Consider the following 15,864-nt stretch of genomic DNA (forward strand, 5'->3'; position numbering starts at 1 on the left):
ATAGGTTTATATGGGGGAGTGGGAACAGTTAAGGCTGATTTGAATTTGGAGTACCGTGGCTCGGGACTGTGCAGTAAAGGAGACAACCATGCAGTACTGTGGCTCGTGACTGTGCAGTAAAGAGACAACCATGCAGTACTGTGGCTCGTCACTGTGCAGTAAAGAGACAACCATGCAGTACTGTGGCTCGTCACTGTGCAGTAAAGAGACAACCATGCAGTACTGTGGCTCGGGACTGTGCAGTAAAGAGACAACCATGCAGTACTGTGGCTCGGGACAGAGCAGTAAAGGAGACAACCATGCAGTACTGTGGCTCGGGACTGTGCAGTAAAGGAGACAACCATGCAGTACTGTGGCTCGGGACTGTGCAGTAAAGGAGACAACCATGCAGTACTGTGGCTCGGGACTGTGCAGTAAAGGAGACAACCATGCAGTACTGTGGCTCGTCACTGTGCAGTAAAGGAGACAACCATGCAGTACTGTGGCTCGTGACAGAGCAGTAAAGACAACCATGCAGTACTGTGGCTCGTCACTGTGCAGTAAAGACAACCATGCAGTACTGTGGCTCGTCACTGTGCAGTAAAGACAACCATGCAGTACTGTGGCTCGTCACTGTGCAGTAAAGGAGACAACCATGCAGTACGCTAGCATGGTTTCTTCAACGGATTCCGTCGTTCCGGGTTCTTGGAAACCCCCAGCCACTGCGTTTAGTTTTACTGAGGTTAGGTTTACGTATAGTTTACTGAGGTTAGGTTTAGGTATAGTTTTACTGAGGTTAAGGTTAGGGTTAGGGTTAGGTTTAGGTATAGTTTTACTGAGGTTAAGGTTAGGGTTAGGTTTAGGTATAGTTTTACTGAGGTTAAGGTTAGGTTTAGGTGTAGGTGTAGGCCGTCAATCACAGCGACTGGCCAGTCACAGCGCACCCTCTACGTCACTCTGTCCCGGGCACGCGTGTCCGCTGTGTCAGGCGCGCGGAAAAATGTTGGTGTCCCTTATTAAAAATTGGTGTCCCTTATTTGAAAATGTTATAGAAAAATTGGGTCATTTCCGGTCAAACCCCCCCCCCCCATTTCAGGTCTAAATTACGTTAATCAATTACATTAAATTAAAAGGATGGGATACAAAAAGTACTAACAGATCTGTCTCGATCACATGAATATAGAGATCATGTGTACCGACTTGCATGAAATCAAAGAATGTGTTTTACATAAGTCGGCCTCCTTGTGGAGGCGATTGTGAAAAATGCGGGGCAAAGGTTTGTCCTTGGCCTCTAGGCAGTAGTGTAGTGTGCATGTGCATGTGTGTGCATGTGCATGTGTTGGCTACTTTCCAACTCAGGGTGTCGTTAAAACTACATGACTCTGTGGCACAATCCCTAATTATTCACCTGCACCACAGGTGTTCAAAGGGCCAATTGGAAAGTAGCCAAGAGGTCAGGGTGTCACCCTGACCTCTTGGCTCTGCAGGCTTATAATGGCTGAGCTCTACCATGAATAAAATAAGAAAAATAAATAATAATAACAAAATCACTATGGAGAAAATTAAGCCTTCTGTCAAAAATATTCTTCTACTGTACTGCTTCTCCCACACAAGCCTTCCTTCACTCTTTTGTCTATCTCTCTCTCTCTCTCTCTCTCTCTCCTCAATGAGCAAGTTTAAGACTTGCCGATATGCAACGCAGGCCCATATACAGGATTGTAATTACGATGGAATCAACCGATGACTTGGCTTGTCTGGAAGTTTCCTTCAAATGACAGTGCGTGAGGCTTTATCTGTCAAGTACAGGCTTGTGTTTATGCTCAATATTGGCAGCGTGCGCACGTCTGTGCGTACGTGCGTGCATGCATGCATGCATGTGTGCGCCCTTGTGTTTTTGTCTCAATGTGTTTTTGGCCAATTAACATTACAATGTGCATACAGTCATGAAAAGCATAAAGAGGAATACAAAAGAACACAATTTGTCTTGAGAATTATGGCTCTAAATGTATGCTTCATAAAACTAATTTAAATTTCATTCGAAAATGTTTTGCTGAGGGGCTACTGTTGCATTTTATTGCTTGCATGAATTTATTGTATCTATGGCTACATGGGATGGTAAAAAGAACCAAGAGACAGAGGAAGAAAGACTGCTCCATTTCATTGTGCACTCTCTCTCACCCGTTGAGCAGGGGCACTATTACAACTCAGAATGCAATCTCTTTTGCATTACATACAATCCCCAAATCACTACATCCACTCCTTAGAGGTAGAGAATACATACAGCAATCCTTCCACGCACAATCGCACATGGATGCGCGTGCGAGCAGACACACTACAAAATCTCTTTGCCAAAGATTTGCCAAACTACAAATCCCTGGGGATGCTACAGCTGGGTTCATGTGGTTATTAGACAACGATTACTGTAGGAAAGACTCAATGCCATGCCCTACAAAGTAGACTACAGACAAACAATGTGCTCACACAGCCAAAAACGTTGAGAACCCCTGGTCTACGTGGTCCATGTCTATAGAACCGCCCCGGGGAAGCTGCCGGCTATTTTGGCAGCTCGAGTCAGAAAGTGTTTGGACGCTTGATTCGACAGGTGCAATGACTTGGCAGGCAGTGAGTCTGCATGCTTTAACTGCTTTAACAAAGCCAACTTTACTTTTTGAGAGAACAATTTAAAATGTAATACTGTATAATCCCCCTTAGAGCCATGTTTTTCCCATAAATTGTGCGTGGGCTTTTCCTGTATTTTCTCCATCGCACAATTTAAGCCAGGAGGCAGGAGCAAATTCGCCTGGTTCCGGCGAGCCGCCCCACATCCGAAACGGTAGAGATATGAGAGAGTTACCATCTGGGGTCCCCGGAACATCCAGGGGGGGGGCCATGGGGCCGGGCCGATTCCGACGAGCCGCCCCACGTCCGAAACGGTTGAGATGAGAATCACTGTTCGAGACTAAGAGAGTGGGGGAGCAAGTGTACAGTAGCTGCATATCCCGACCTTGATTCACCTGATGTGCAGTTGAGTTTCATTCACCGTACATCAAGTCACGGAATGTATAACTCTGAAAGTGTACCGAATGGACCCGTTTCACTGTGTCTAACGCTAACCGACAATCACACAGCACGTCTACTGAGATGAACTGTCTGGAAAGAAGTGCAGAAAATCTACTGCTGTAAAATGATGGAGTCACTTTAAGGGGAGGGCTTTGATGGTGGCAAAATGACAGAATTAGGAACCCATGTAAAGAAGTTGTAGAAAGGGTACTTTAAGTAAAACTACCAATACTGCAATATATAAACTACTAAAAGTAAAAGTACTCATTGTGCAGAATGTCCCATTTCAAGTTTTAAAATGTCAACATAATTATGGAATGTCAGAACAGGTCAGCTCCATATATTGACATCCAAGGGTTTGAGGTCAGATGTAGAGTTGCTGACCGGCTCCATATATGCAAATCTAGGTGATGATCCAGTCTTCTCTATGTATGGCTATCCAGGGTTTGATGAAGATCAGTGTTGTGATCTTCATATTATGGAGACGGCCATATATGGAGCGTGTCACGAGGTGTGACGGACGGACGGACAGACAGACTAACTGATTGCAGGTTAATTGTCATGGTATTCTGCGACCTACAGTCGCAATAAATGTACTTACTCCACTATCCGCGAGTCCATCGGTCTACTCTACTTGTAATTTCTCAGAGTTAAAATAACACTCACAGTGTAAATCGAGGTCTCTAACAGGTCGGCCTGACCAGTACAGTATGATTGACAGGGGACGTAATCCTACTGAGTGTCTCTGTTCACTAAGCTCTACAGGACATGGAAGGTGATGCACCTGCTTCCACTGCAGTCACTGTGATGTTGTGTCAGCCTGCTGTCTCTCACCTGCTTCCACTGCAGTCACTGTGATGTTGTGCCTGTCAGCCTGCAGTCTCTCACCTCCTTCCACTGCAGTCACTGTGATGTTGTGCCAGCATGCAGTCTCTCACCTCCTTCCACTGCAGTCACTGTGATGTTGTGCCAGCCTGCAGTCTCTCACCTGCTTCCACTGCAGTTACTGTGATGTTGTGCCAGCCTGCAGTCTCTCGATCCAAGACCTTGTCCAGAGTGATGGCACCTGATATGGGATCAATATGGAAGACCTTCTCCTGGTCCGTGCTGTGATCAATGGAAAACCTGCAACCGGAGACAGAGAGAGACAGTAAAAGCATGAGGAGCACAATACTTTTACAAGTGAAATTCCAATTCTGCGACATTTAATGAATAGTCCTTTTTCTTTTCTTCTCACTTATTATTTTTGGGTTATCTAAGGACTGAGTTGATATCAGGTTACTTTGAGCGGGAGCAACTTGTAAAAAATATTTAATGATGAGAGAGAGAGAGAGAGAGAGAGAGAGAAAAGGGAAGAAAACATACCCACCAAAGAAAATGGATAAAAAGAATCATCTGTTACAGTGCGTTTATTGGAAAGCTGTGACAGTGTGTGCGACCCTGCTTAGTTTACTCACTGCCCACCCCGGAGCAAGAAAGCAGACTTTAAAATGCGCTCCAGCAAAATCAAAACACATCACCGTGAATTCTACAGAAAACCCAATGACGGTTTTCTGTTTATTTCCCCTGTCCAATTTTCTCCCTTCTACTACAGTATTCTGGCTGAACCTAAACCTAAACCAGCGAGGGCAACGGCAGCTTTTTAAATCTCTCTCCCACAAAGGCTCCTCACAGTCACACCACCCCCGCAGCCATCGTATGAGAGCACACAGTTACAGTATACTGTAGTATTATTAATAAAGAGAATGTCAACGGCATCATATGTACTGTTCTCAAATACCATTCATTTGAGAGGAGTGATGCTTTCAACACTTGAAACACAGTCCACAGCGTAGCGTAGTCAACACCTGTGCAGCTCTCATATCTGTGCTTTCTCTATAGTGGCGCTGTCCAAGTGTTATCCACAAGTTATCCACTCTGTTTCACTTACAATGTAGTTGTGTCCAGCGGTGGAACAAGTATGTTAAACAAGTACGTAATTCAAGTACTGTATTTAAGTAAGTGCTTTACTTTGCATTTGGATTATTATTACAAAACATACACTGACCAGTTAAGCCCTATTTTATACTTAGGCTTTTTGAAAATAGTACAAGCTTACAGTAGATCTGCAACTGTACTAATTAAAGCCACCAAATTTTGACAGCATAATTACGTAATTACAAAATTACAACAGCAGAATAATAACAGCATATCAAGGTTCAAAGAGGCATTTCAGTTTCAAGAGGCTATAATACAAATGTCAATATTCTATTAGTAAACACAAGCACGCAGCACAAATGACCGGACGTGCACACATTATAGAATATAGTGTATACTATATTACACTAATTATAGTAAACCAGTAGGACGCCTGACGGCGAGAAGCGAGGTCGTGTGCACACATCCGCCTGAGTGACAGCAGACTACTGGAGAGTGCTGACACTTTGGCATGGGGGGTCAGATCAACATAACCGCCTGGGTGACAGCAGCCTTCTGGGTGACTTTGGGGAAGGCCCGTCTAGAGTTTAAATGGACAGGTATCAGTCAAAAGGGAGACAAGGATCAACATATGGATTATGGAATGTCAGAACAGGTCAGCTTCATATATGGAGTAGTGATCGACCGATAATCGGCCACGGCCGTGTGTGTCACACACTCTGTACTGACGTCTCCTCTCTCTCACACACACACACACACACACACACACACACACACACACACACACACACACACACACACACACACACACACAGAGTCAGAGAGAGGGCCACTGCACTGACTGCAGGGAGGAGAAAGGATTATAGGCTACTAACCTTGTAACCATAAAAAGCTTTGCTGTTTTCATCTTCAATTAACCAAAATAAAATCCACACGTGAGAGGGACAGAGTCACAGAGAGAGAGTGTGTGTGTGTGTGTGTGTGTGTGTGTGTGTGTGTGTGTGTGTGTGTGCGTGCGTCCGTGCGCGTGTGCCAGCCAACTGAAGGACAACGTTTTTCCCCCATCCTGACCAGCCTAATATGATTATTGCATTTTGGCTATATGCAATAACTAACTGCAAGCCAATGAAGAATGAACCAATCAGTAGCATCGTCAGTCTTAATTTCTAATTCATATTAATTTAGTTACCAATCATTTTACTGTTGGCCAGTGTTTTGAGACATATTGTCTTTTATTGCTATAAAATGAAAATGAATGAAATTCTACATGCATTAAAAAAGTGGCCAGTGATCTTGAAGGTGGCAAATTTCAGTGGTGGAGTAAAAACAACAAGGTCACATGGCTTTGGAGAGTTTGGGCAGCAGATCTACAAGCTCTCAACATGTCATGCTGCAATGTGCTGTGGGCTTGTAGATCACACATTTTGATAAACTAGAACGGTGCCCGTAGGGCCTCTACAGCCCATGGGCACTGACCTACTTGGAACGATGCAAGTTAGAAATGAATGCCCCACCCAGATATTATGTCTGTCTCCCTTTTATGCCCATATATGGAGTTCTTTGTAAGGCATGCCCAAATAGGGAGTATATGCAGCCAGCTTGAGGAGTTCTGTCTTCTGTGTCAGGCATGCCCAAATATGGAGTGCTGTGAGGTCAGAACAGACCACCTCCATATATGGACGCTGGGCATGGGCCCGGTCCAGAGCCCGGGCAGAGGCCTTTTTGGGGCTATAAAAATGCAATTAATTATAGATAGATAGATAGATAAAGATTGAAAAAATGTTGCACTTGAATTAAAAGAAAAGCTGCATTTGATGGAGGGGGGGAAGTGTTACTGAAAAGATGTTGGTGCTTCTTGCACTTTTTATAAGCGATAAATATTCTCCAATGCATTTAAAGGAATTCTTGTGTTGGAATTTATGTTACAGTAAAAATTCATATCAGCTCATAATATCGGCTATCAGCTTTTTGATCGTACACTAATCGGTGATCGGATATATCGGCCAAAAACCATATCGATCACTATGTCGATCACTAATATGGAGATCAAAGCTTTCCTTTCCATCTCAATTTGGCCACCTGCCCACAGTGCCAAAACTACTAGTAACTGACCATGGTATATTATTGTGCTTAACTGACCAGCCAACTGGCCTGACCTGAACCCCACAGAGAATCTAGGTTGTATTGTCAAGAGGAAGGTGTCAACAATACAAATACATTTACGGCTGTTATCAAAGCAAACCTGGGCTTGAACAGTGAAAAAGGCTGATCACCTCCATGCCACACCTTGATGAAATAATTTATTCAAAAGTAGCCCAGACCAAATATTGACTGCATACATTTATATACTTTACAGATGGTCGACATTTTTAGTCTCGTAAAATATTCTAATATCTTCCTCTGCCGGACGGAAGGCAGGCGGCTCGTCCTCGTCCGACGCGCTCACACGCGCACAATGGTCTGGTCCCGGAAGGAGCCCAGGTCCACGACGCGAGGGTCCGCGTGCTTGTTCACCGCCTCCACCACCACGTTGTGCGTGCGCTTGCTCTCAAAGTCCAGGGCCTGGAGATGAATGAAACAAGGTGGAGGCATCAAGGAGGGTGGTCGTGTGGAGTCCAGGGTCTGGAGATGAATGAAACAAGGTGGAGGCATCAAGGAGGGGGGTCGTGTGGAGGTCGCATGACGTGGACTCCCAAACAATAAGGGGCCTTTCTCAGCCCCCCCACCCTTCTCCCTTTGTTTATATTGTGTTCAGTTTTCAAGATGGCCGCAGCACCAGGAGGGGGTGGGGCAGAGGTAGGCGGAACACATCCATCAAAGCTGTGTTCAGACACAAGTCAGGTGTCTTGAATCCAGCCCAGTAAGGGCACCCGCTTCCATTATTTATGTATGCACATATTATGCATACATAAATAATGAAATACCATGACACTATATGCCACGATAATACGGTAATACAGTATACCTGTACATGCCTACTTACATTATGCCCTGATCTGCCTTTGACATGTTGCGGTGACATCGCTGTTACCCTGGTTTTTAACCAGCCAAAATGATCTTATAGATGGCATATTATGTATACATAGCACTCTATAGTGTATATACTCATAGTCATTGTACAGATATTCTACTGCATGTTAGGTTCTTAGTTTGCTTGATGACTATATGTATGTGTTGTTCTTGCTTACTGTAAATCGTTCTGGATTAAGAGCGTCTGCTAAATGCCTAAATTGTAATCGCTGCCGCCACACTACCACGCGAGTCTCTGTGTTTCAGACACGTTGGATGAACGCATGTGTGAGTCCAGCCTCAGGCATCAGCCCTTCCATGCAGGGAGACACATTTCTAGTGTGCCATTTTCATTGAGTATTTCATCAAGTATCAATATTATGGCGGCAATTACATATCTGTGCTAATTGTGTAGAAGGCTTATGGAACCTCCCAGTGGGCATGCAGTGTATGTCTGCATATCACATAGATAGACTACCATTGATAATAAGAAGCAATCTCTGGTTGGTGACCCCGGGTAAGTCTTACAGGAGGAAAGGAAAATAAATAAGTGATGGAAGGTGTTACGAGGAAGAAGAGGAAAGGTGGAGGGTGAGGTTAGAGGGAGAGTGCATGTGGAGAAGATGAGACAGAACCAGGGGGGCAGTCAGACGGATATTTTGTGAAGCCACTAAGGAAATGAAAGTTCATATAATGGCCTGTTGTGGCGCTCTCATTGGGCTCAAAAAAACCCATAGCCCCATAGAAGTCCATGTATTTTGGCCCAACTTCACCTAGACTGTATTACCTTAATAAACATGGTCATGAATACTTTTTGCTTCCAGTCACTAGTTTAAAGTCTCATTTCTAATGTCATAATATTCTTTTTGGAAAATTATGGTCCCATTTATTAGAAAAATGACCATAAAGTCGCGCATGTTCTGAGGGGCGTGGCTACCGTTACAGTCTATGAACGGGATCCCCCACCCACTCGAGTCAAAATAAAAACCAACGAAGAAGAAGGGGGAAGTCCCGCCTCGTTGTCTGGGCCAGCCAATGGCCAGCTGGGCCAAAACGGATCTAGAAAGATGGCGACTTCCATTGCAAGGACTGACAGGCTTCATTTTACGTTCACGTTAGACCCGCGGAACGCTTTGTCCATATTTTTTACAGTCTATGGACAGAACAGACAAAGAAAGAAGCAGGCGCAGAAGATCAACACACACGAGATCAACGGGATCAGGGTGAGTTAAGCGAGGTCTGTGGTCAATATGTTAACAGCATACCATCCAGTTCACACAACTCTCAGAGTATCAGACCGTTCTCACATAGACAATTCATGTTGAACATACTACTGTATAACATTATGCCATTGCTGTTAGCTGCACTGACAGCTCCTATTGAGTTCCTGTCAGGGGTTATGCATTACTATATCTCTGGCAGGTTTGAGTGTTAATAGTGCTATATGCTAAAACTGTCAATCCATGTCAGTAAGACGTTCAGTACTGTCTGCCAGGGTTCATTCACAACACTGTAGTGTACATATAGGAACTGGTTTACATATTCAAGCACATTATTTTGCGGGGGTGGCGCATGGATCTGCTGAAAAAAGATGAAATGTCTTCCACATTTTTAAACACTCTGTAACGCAGTGAAGCATCAATTAATCATTATGTTTTTGTTTGATTAATTCCACTGACCTTGCATGGGAAAGTAATCTTTGCCGTTTAGCCAGTTCCCAGTTGTTTTTAATGTCTGAATGTACCACGAGTTGTCTATATCCATGACTAATAAAGTAATCAATCAATCAATTGTAGAGCGCTTTGGACTTTGGAGAAACATACTCACAAATAACCTTCGTGAAATGAGCCCCCCAGACTCTAGACACAAATCAGCCAACTGTAACAAACAATTGTGTTACTTTAAAATGAGACTGTCTGTGGAGAGGTAAAGAAATAAACAAGCTGTCAGCCCTACTGGACAGAGAGAGAGGTATGGACGGGCCGACATGCAACCAATGGACCGACATTGCCATCCTTAGAAAGGGAATAATAACAATGTTTTATTCATAAGCCAGAGGTTATTCAGTGTGGACTATACCAAGTGATGCTAATGTGTCTGCGATTGAGAAGAGCCTTGCTGTGTCACTGAAAGACAATAAACAAAGGTGCCATACTGTACATTGAGCGCGTCTTCTCTTTTGTGTGTGCATCATGTAATTAGGCAGAAACACATTTGTGTATAGAAAAATGTGGAGGAGGGCCTAAGCTAAGAGGTCAAAGGCTAATGATATACATTGAATGAAAACAGCATAAGGTCAATATTAGTCTTGACCGAACTGGCATGACACGTCATTCAACAATATGCAATTAGCCCTAAGAGTAATGTTTTAGACACAGTGTGAAAGAAATAAATACAATGTATGAGTCGTAGATGTTGTACTTACATGGAATTAATATCATTATGGCACCTAAGATGATCTTAATTCACTAAACTAAATCTGTATAATTACCACAAGAGCTGTGAGGCTAAAACAAAACATCAGTGTCACTCTCTTGAATATTGATTCAGACCTCTGTAGAGTCCCATGTACCGGGCCAGACATCAGTTCCCATCACTTGATAGCCAGTTATGGGTTGAGTGTTGAACCAGCACATGCATGCATTAATAATAATAATAATAATACACTTTATTTATATAGCACCTTTTGTCACCTTTGTGTCACAAAGTGCTTAACAATATAAAAACAACAGCATTAATATACAATGATTTTCTCTGACAGTATTTGGGTCAGTCAGTGGTGTTAGTGCCCCACAAGATAAAGTCTCTCTCTCTCTCTCTCTCTCTCTCTCTCTCTCTCTCTCTGGGACAAATGATGTCAAAGCATGTTGGGGGATGATGTAAACAAACAGTGGCGATCCGTGGTAAAAACAAAATGTGTGAAATGAGGGACGCTCTTGTTATCGTACATCAATTTATGTTATTATCATTTAACCATGATACAATGTTTAAAAAACAACATTCAATATGTAATAGTTTCCCTTCAATGTCAATGGCGTTTAAAGTGTTGATGTTTAATTTACGTCATATTTAGTGGAACTATCAGCTCTTACATCATCATCTCGTACTGGCCATTGGCCAATCAGAATGCCTGTTGCCTGTGATTGGTTAGCTGATTTGCTCGTTTATATAGTCTATATAGTTATATAGTCACTATATACGAGAAATACATTTGACCGGAATTCTCGTACCGTGGTCAATGGTAAATCTTGAGACGTGTGGGGACAAAAGCTGTTTATGGAAGGGGCTAGCGCCCCTTAAAAATAAATCACTGATCTGGCGGGTCTAACATTCAACTCAGAGCCCATAGGGGCCAGCTGAGCTATACTCCTCTAATTGCCTGTCTGTTTTTGCAGACTTCAGAGGCGGGTAAAAGAAGCCCCATCATCTTTACTTTTGTTTGCCAATGCAAACTATTTAATCATTTTCCAGATGTCCACCGGGGGGAGAAAGCCAAGGAGTGGTGATACTGGTGAAGTGTTCCAATCCATTTCAAACACTGGCACTTCTGGCTGCGGTTCTGTAGGACCACTACCCAGTTGAGGGCGGTAACATGTCATTGGTTTGACCTCCCGTTAGATCGACCATTACTAACCCTATCACTGGGGAAACACCATTCCCATCTGGTTCCCGAGATCCACATGATTTTAATTTCTGTTCTTCTGTTGCAACCCTCCCCCCTTTTTTCAGCAGAAAAAAGCAATCTAGGTGTCGCTCTTTCTTTATAACAGGCAGACTGTGTGAACACATCCTCACACATTCTTTGCTCATTGGTTTGGCGATGTATTGGATCTGCTTTTTTAGGTACTCAGATCAAGCACATCAGTCCTGACCATAGGGACTCCGAATCCCCCGTACCTAAACAGTATAGAGCCAAAAACGACAGGTGGTAGCTGGGGTGGAGGAGGGTGAGCAGCAGGTTGTATACAGCAGCGCAGCAAGCAAGCAAGCAGGAGGAGGAGTGCAAACCCTTCCAGTTTAAATAGCCGGTCAGGGGCGTGCATACGTAGACGCCAAGGGGTGCTTGAGCACCCCTTAGTGGCCCTCTCTGGACCAACATGCCCTTTTGAACGTCAATGTTTTTACACTTTTTTATTGTTTTGTATAATTTATTTGTACGTGTATACTGTATAGCATGTGGCCCATGGTGACATCGATCAATTCTGGATTAAAAGCTTATAATATATTTATTTATACATTTGTCATGATGTATGTGTCCGCAGTTTACATCCAAAAGAATGTGTCACTCTCGGTTCTGCACTGCTGTACTGGAGAAGTATATCACTGAGGGCAGGCAAATTTGCTTTTTGTAAGCGACTTCGTCATTCTGGGCTTGTGTTGTCTGTAACGTCGCTTGGGCTTGTTTTTCCATACCTGGTTGCTGGTTTCTCTATCGAAATCTGGCGTGTGTGTGTGTACTACACGTGGTAACGTGCAAGTTTGTTTACTGTGTGACTAGTGTCATGGCGGAGCCCGCGTTTCAAATGGATATATATTCCTCGTTATTTCCTTCAACTGCTCCAATCCAGCACAAAGAATAGTCAGAGTAAGTTGTTGAGTCCAATGCATATTATGATCCCATTCCCACCGCCGCCACGAACGTACGCTTAGCTTGATGCTAACGCGACCCCCCCCCCTCTCTCTCTCTCTTTTTAATGCGCGATAGAGACGCGTCTCTCTCTCTCTTTAACATGCGATAGAGAGATGCGTCTCTCTCTCTCTCTCTCTCTCTCTCTCTCTCTGCTTCAAATTGACATTGGTTGTTCAAGTTAAATTGATGTGTTGATGTTATTATGATATTTACCATAGGCAATATGCCAATATTGAAAAAAGTTAAAATGACCAGAGAGCAGGCTCATCAAAAATGTAGGTTAGGCTGTTTCTGCTGTGCAGACCTGTTTTTGACCCGAAAATAATGACTTTATAATCGAAAAAATCGGTTATTTCTGGAACTGGAACTTATTTCATGTTGGCAATTGGACCCCTCCATCTGTGAAGTACTGGATACGGGCCGGCTGTGTGTGTGTGTGTGTGTTAGAGAAATATTTTGTTGCAGCTGGTGGTTCCACGCGCCAGATAAGGTGCCCTTTTGTTTCACTTGAGCACCTGCCCCTCAAAGTGTCTGTGCACGCCACTGTAGCCGGTATGAAGATGGAGTGAGTGTGTGATTGGCTGAGTGAATCATGTGAATGAGAGCGTGATGCTGAAGCGGCCCAATAACGGCCGGCAGCGACCGCACTGAGGTTTCCTGAATTAACTATCTCCGCGCATGTCTGCGACAGGCGCAATGCTCATTTGTTCCGATGGATCCAATCTAATTATAATTCTGTTACAAGCACTTATAATAGCACTTAAAATAATAGTAAACATTATAGCCTTGTAAAATAGAACACTAAATAACAGGTTAAAAATGTACTTGGACGTCTCTTGGGATATGGTCTCCCAAGAGACGTAAACAAGTCGAACACGCTGTTTATCGGAAACCTGACCAAAAAAAAGTGGACCAACAGGGACTGTCGGATGCATTCCAGGATTACAATGTCATCAATTGTGATGTCTTTTTCAACTCATCGGGACGTCATGAGCTCTACGGATTTGTGGAGGTCACAGACCAAAATGCTTGCCAGTGTGGCAGGATGGGCGTGAGCGTTCCCACGCCGTCACGGCCCGTCCTCCGCCCACTGATTAGGGCTTGATTAGTGTCCCAGCTGGCTTTATAAGGTGACGTGTCGGCCGTGTTTGTCAGCTGTCAGTCTCTCTCTGCCACACTGCTGGTGTGTGCACTGCCACACGTACCACGGCCAGGAGTTATTCCTCCTGCATTGAGGCGATCATCCTCCACAAAGCTGTCCCTCGGGTGACAGCGTGTTGGTCCGCACTTCAGTGCAGGTATGTTTCTATACGTTGCTGTTACGATCGCCTGCACTTAATGGCTGACAGTGAACTTGACTGTGAGCGCTTGTTATGTTTTAGCCTCGGAGCTACTCACCCCTTCCTGGGTCCTGTTTGGTGTGTTGTGAAGCAACACCACGCTACCTAGGTTGGTGTTCCTCCCTCTCCGCAGTATTTATATTAATTTGGTGTCTGTGATGCCATGGGAGTATAAACATGGACTTTTGTTGTTTACAGTTATACTATTACCTGGCTACCGCTGCAGTGAGTACAACGCCGGCGCACGTTGGTCTCATTAACGCGGGTGAGTTTGTGTGTCTCGCTGTTCCTGCCTCAGTGACTAGTAGTATAAGAGTAGTATTTTAATACAGCCGTTGTGCTTTCAGGGCTGGCACCACACCTGCTGCTTTACTGTACCTAACCATTCCACCCACACTCGGACCGCAGTGTTTGAGAAGGCGCACGGTGCCCTGTTGATTGTAGCCCATAGCGGGCGTGGGGCGTCATCTATATTCCTCCTGTATTATAACATATTCCTCTCTATCCTTGCTTGTGTATATATATATAGATACTTAGTGCTGTATTATATATATTACACCTAAACTGGATACAACTAGGCCCACTATAGGCCAGAGCGAGAGTACTGTCATTATTATCCTGCATCCGACCTTCAACTGAAGTGCATACGGATTCTATATGTATTTGTGTATTGCATATGTAGCCCGGGTGGGAAACAAGGGGTTAAACTGAATCCTTTAATAAGAATTAAGCAAAGACTACGGAGTGTGGTTTTATGTTGTGTGAATGTGGGTATGTGTGGGTGTTCAAGATTGGACAATAAAGGTTTTAGTGAGTACCACCGACGGCAATTGGCTGTGGGTTTGAGGGAGGAGGAGGCGAGAGAGAGGAAGGAGGAAGTGGAGAGGAGAAGGAAAAGGAGGAGAAACGAGGAGAGACGTTTTTGGAGAGAGAAAGATTTAAGAACTGTACAAAACATTTAAATAGTTTGTTACCGACGTTTTCTGTCAAACTCCAGGATATGTTTACTGTTGGACATCATGTGCGTGTAGTGTAAGAGACGTTTACGGTGCGCAAACGTTGTGGACGAGAGAGTTCAGCGTTTGTTATTACGAGCGTGGAGTCTACTGGACGGAGAACAACTAGTCGCGATTGTCGAGACGTCGGCTTGGAGAGGACTGTTCCGTCCCGGGAGCCCAGCTTGTGTTGCCGTTTGAAACGTGTGCATTGCCAGTACTGAGTCTACAACAAACTGTGAGTTGAACTGTGTCAGTTTGGAGCTGCTGCGGGGACCAGAATCATCGCATCGCGGGAGTGACGACGCACAGGCCTGCAACGTAGTGTGTGTGTGTGTGTGTGTGTGTGTGAATGCGTGCGTGCGTGTGTGTGTGGGCCCACAGTCTGTCTTACACGTAACGTCCCATTCAATCTAAGGTTCAGTGTTATGGTTTAAGTTCATGGGTAGAAGGTCATTTTACAAACACCTTTGGGTTTCATAGTCAGGGAGAGAGATAGGGAACAGTTTAGGTTTGCAAACAATTGAAAGGAATTGGGTTAGATATTATTTCATTTTGTATAGTATACCAGCTATATTTGATAGTTGTTAATAGTTTGAGTATTGTGTATTGTATTAGTTTAGAAGGTCAATAAGCCTTGTCTAATATTTTATAACGATCTGTCTTTTCTTTTCTTTATTTATTTTGTTTACGATTTTTGTTACTTTAGTAAAAAACACTTTCACTTTAAAAAAAAGGGATTTCTTCATAGATATAAAAACTAAAAAAGACAAAAAACAATTAAAGTGCTTTTTTCCCTTTTGGTTTAACACGTTGTCTGGGTCCATTATTACGAACTCAAACACACCCCAGTTAGCCAGGCTGTTGGGGTGCTACACATATATATAATATATATCCATGCTCTAGCACTTTATAACCCGTATAGCACTTTAGA

The 15,864-nt window shown here is 43.8% G+C and overlaps 1 pseudogene across 1 annotated transcript in view; it reads right to left on the bottom strand.

The window, feature by feature from the left end:
- The window catches only part of LOC308334511 (cadherin-22-like), a 94,438-nt pseudogene that overhangs the window by 42,780 nt on the left and 35,794 nt on the right, over positions 1 to 15,864 (bottom strand). Inside the window, exons 4-5 of the transcript in view lie at positions 7,403 to 7,578; positions 4,028 to 4,164 (exon numbers count right to left, since the gene is read on the bottom strand). The product of the transcript in view is annotated as a cadherin-22-like (transcript). The remainder of the gene's footprint in view (positions 1 to 4,027; positions 4,165 to 7,402; positions 7,579 to 15,864) is intronic.

This window comes from Protomyctophum bolini (genome assembly GCF_963924005.1).
Source record: "Protomyctophum bolini genome assembly, chromosome: 2".
Taxonomy (NCBI): Eukaryota; Metazoa; Chordata; class Actinopteri; order Myctophiformes; family Myctophidae; genus Protomyctophum; species Protomyctophum bolini.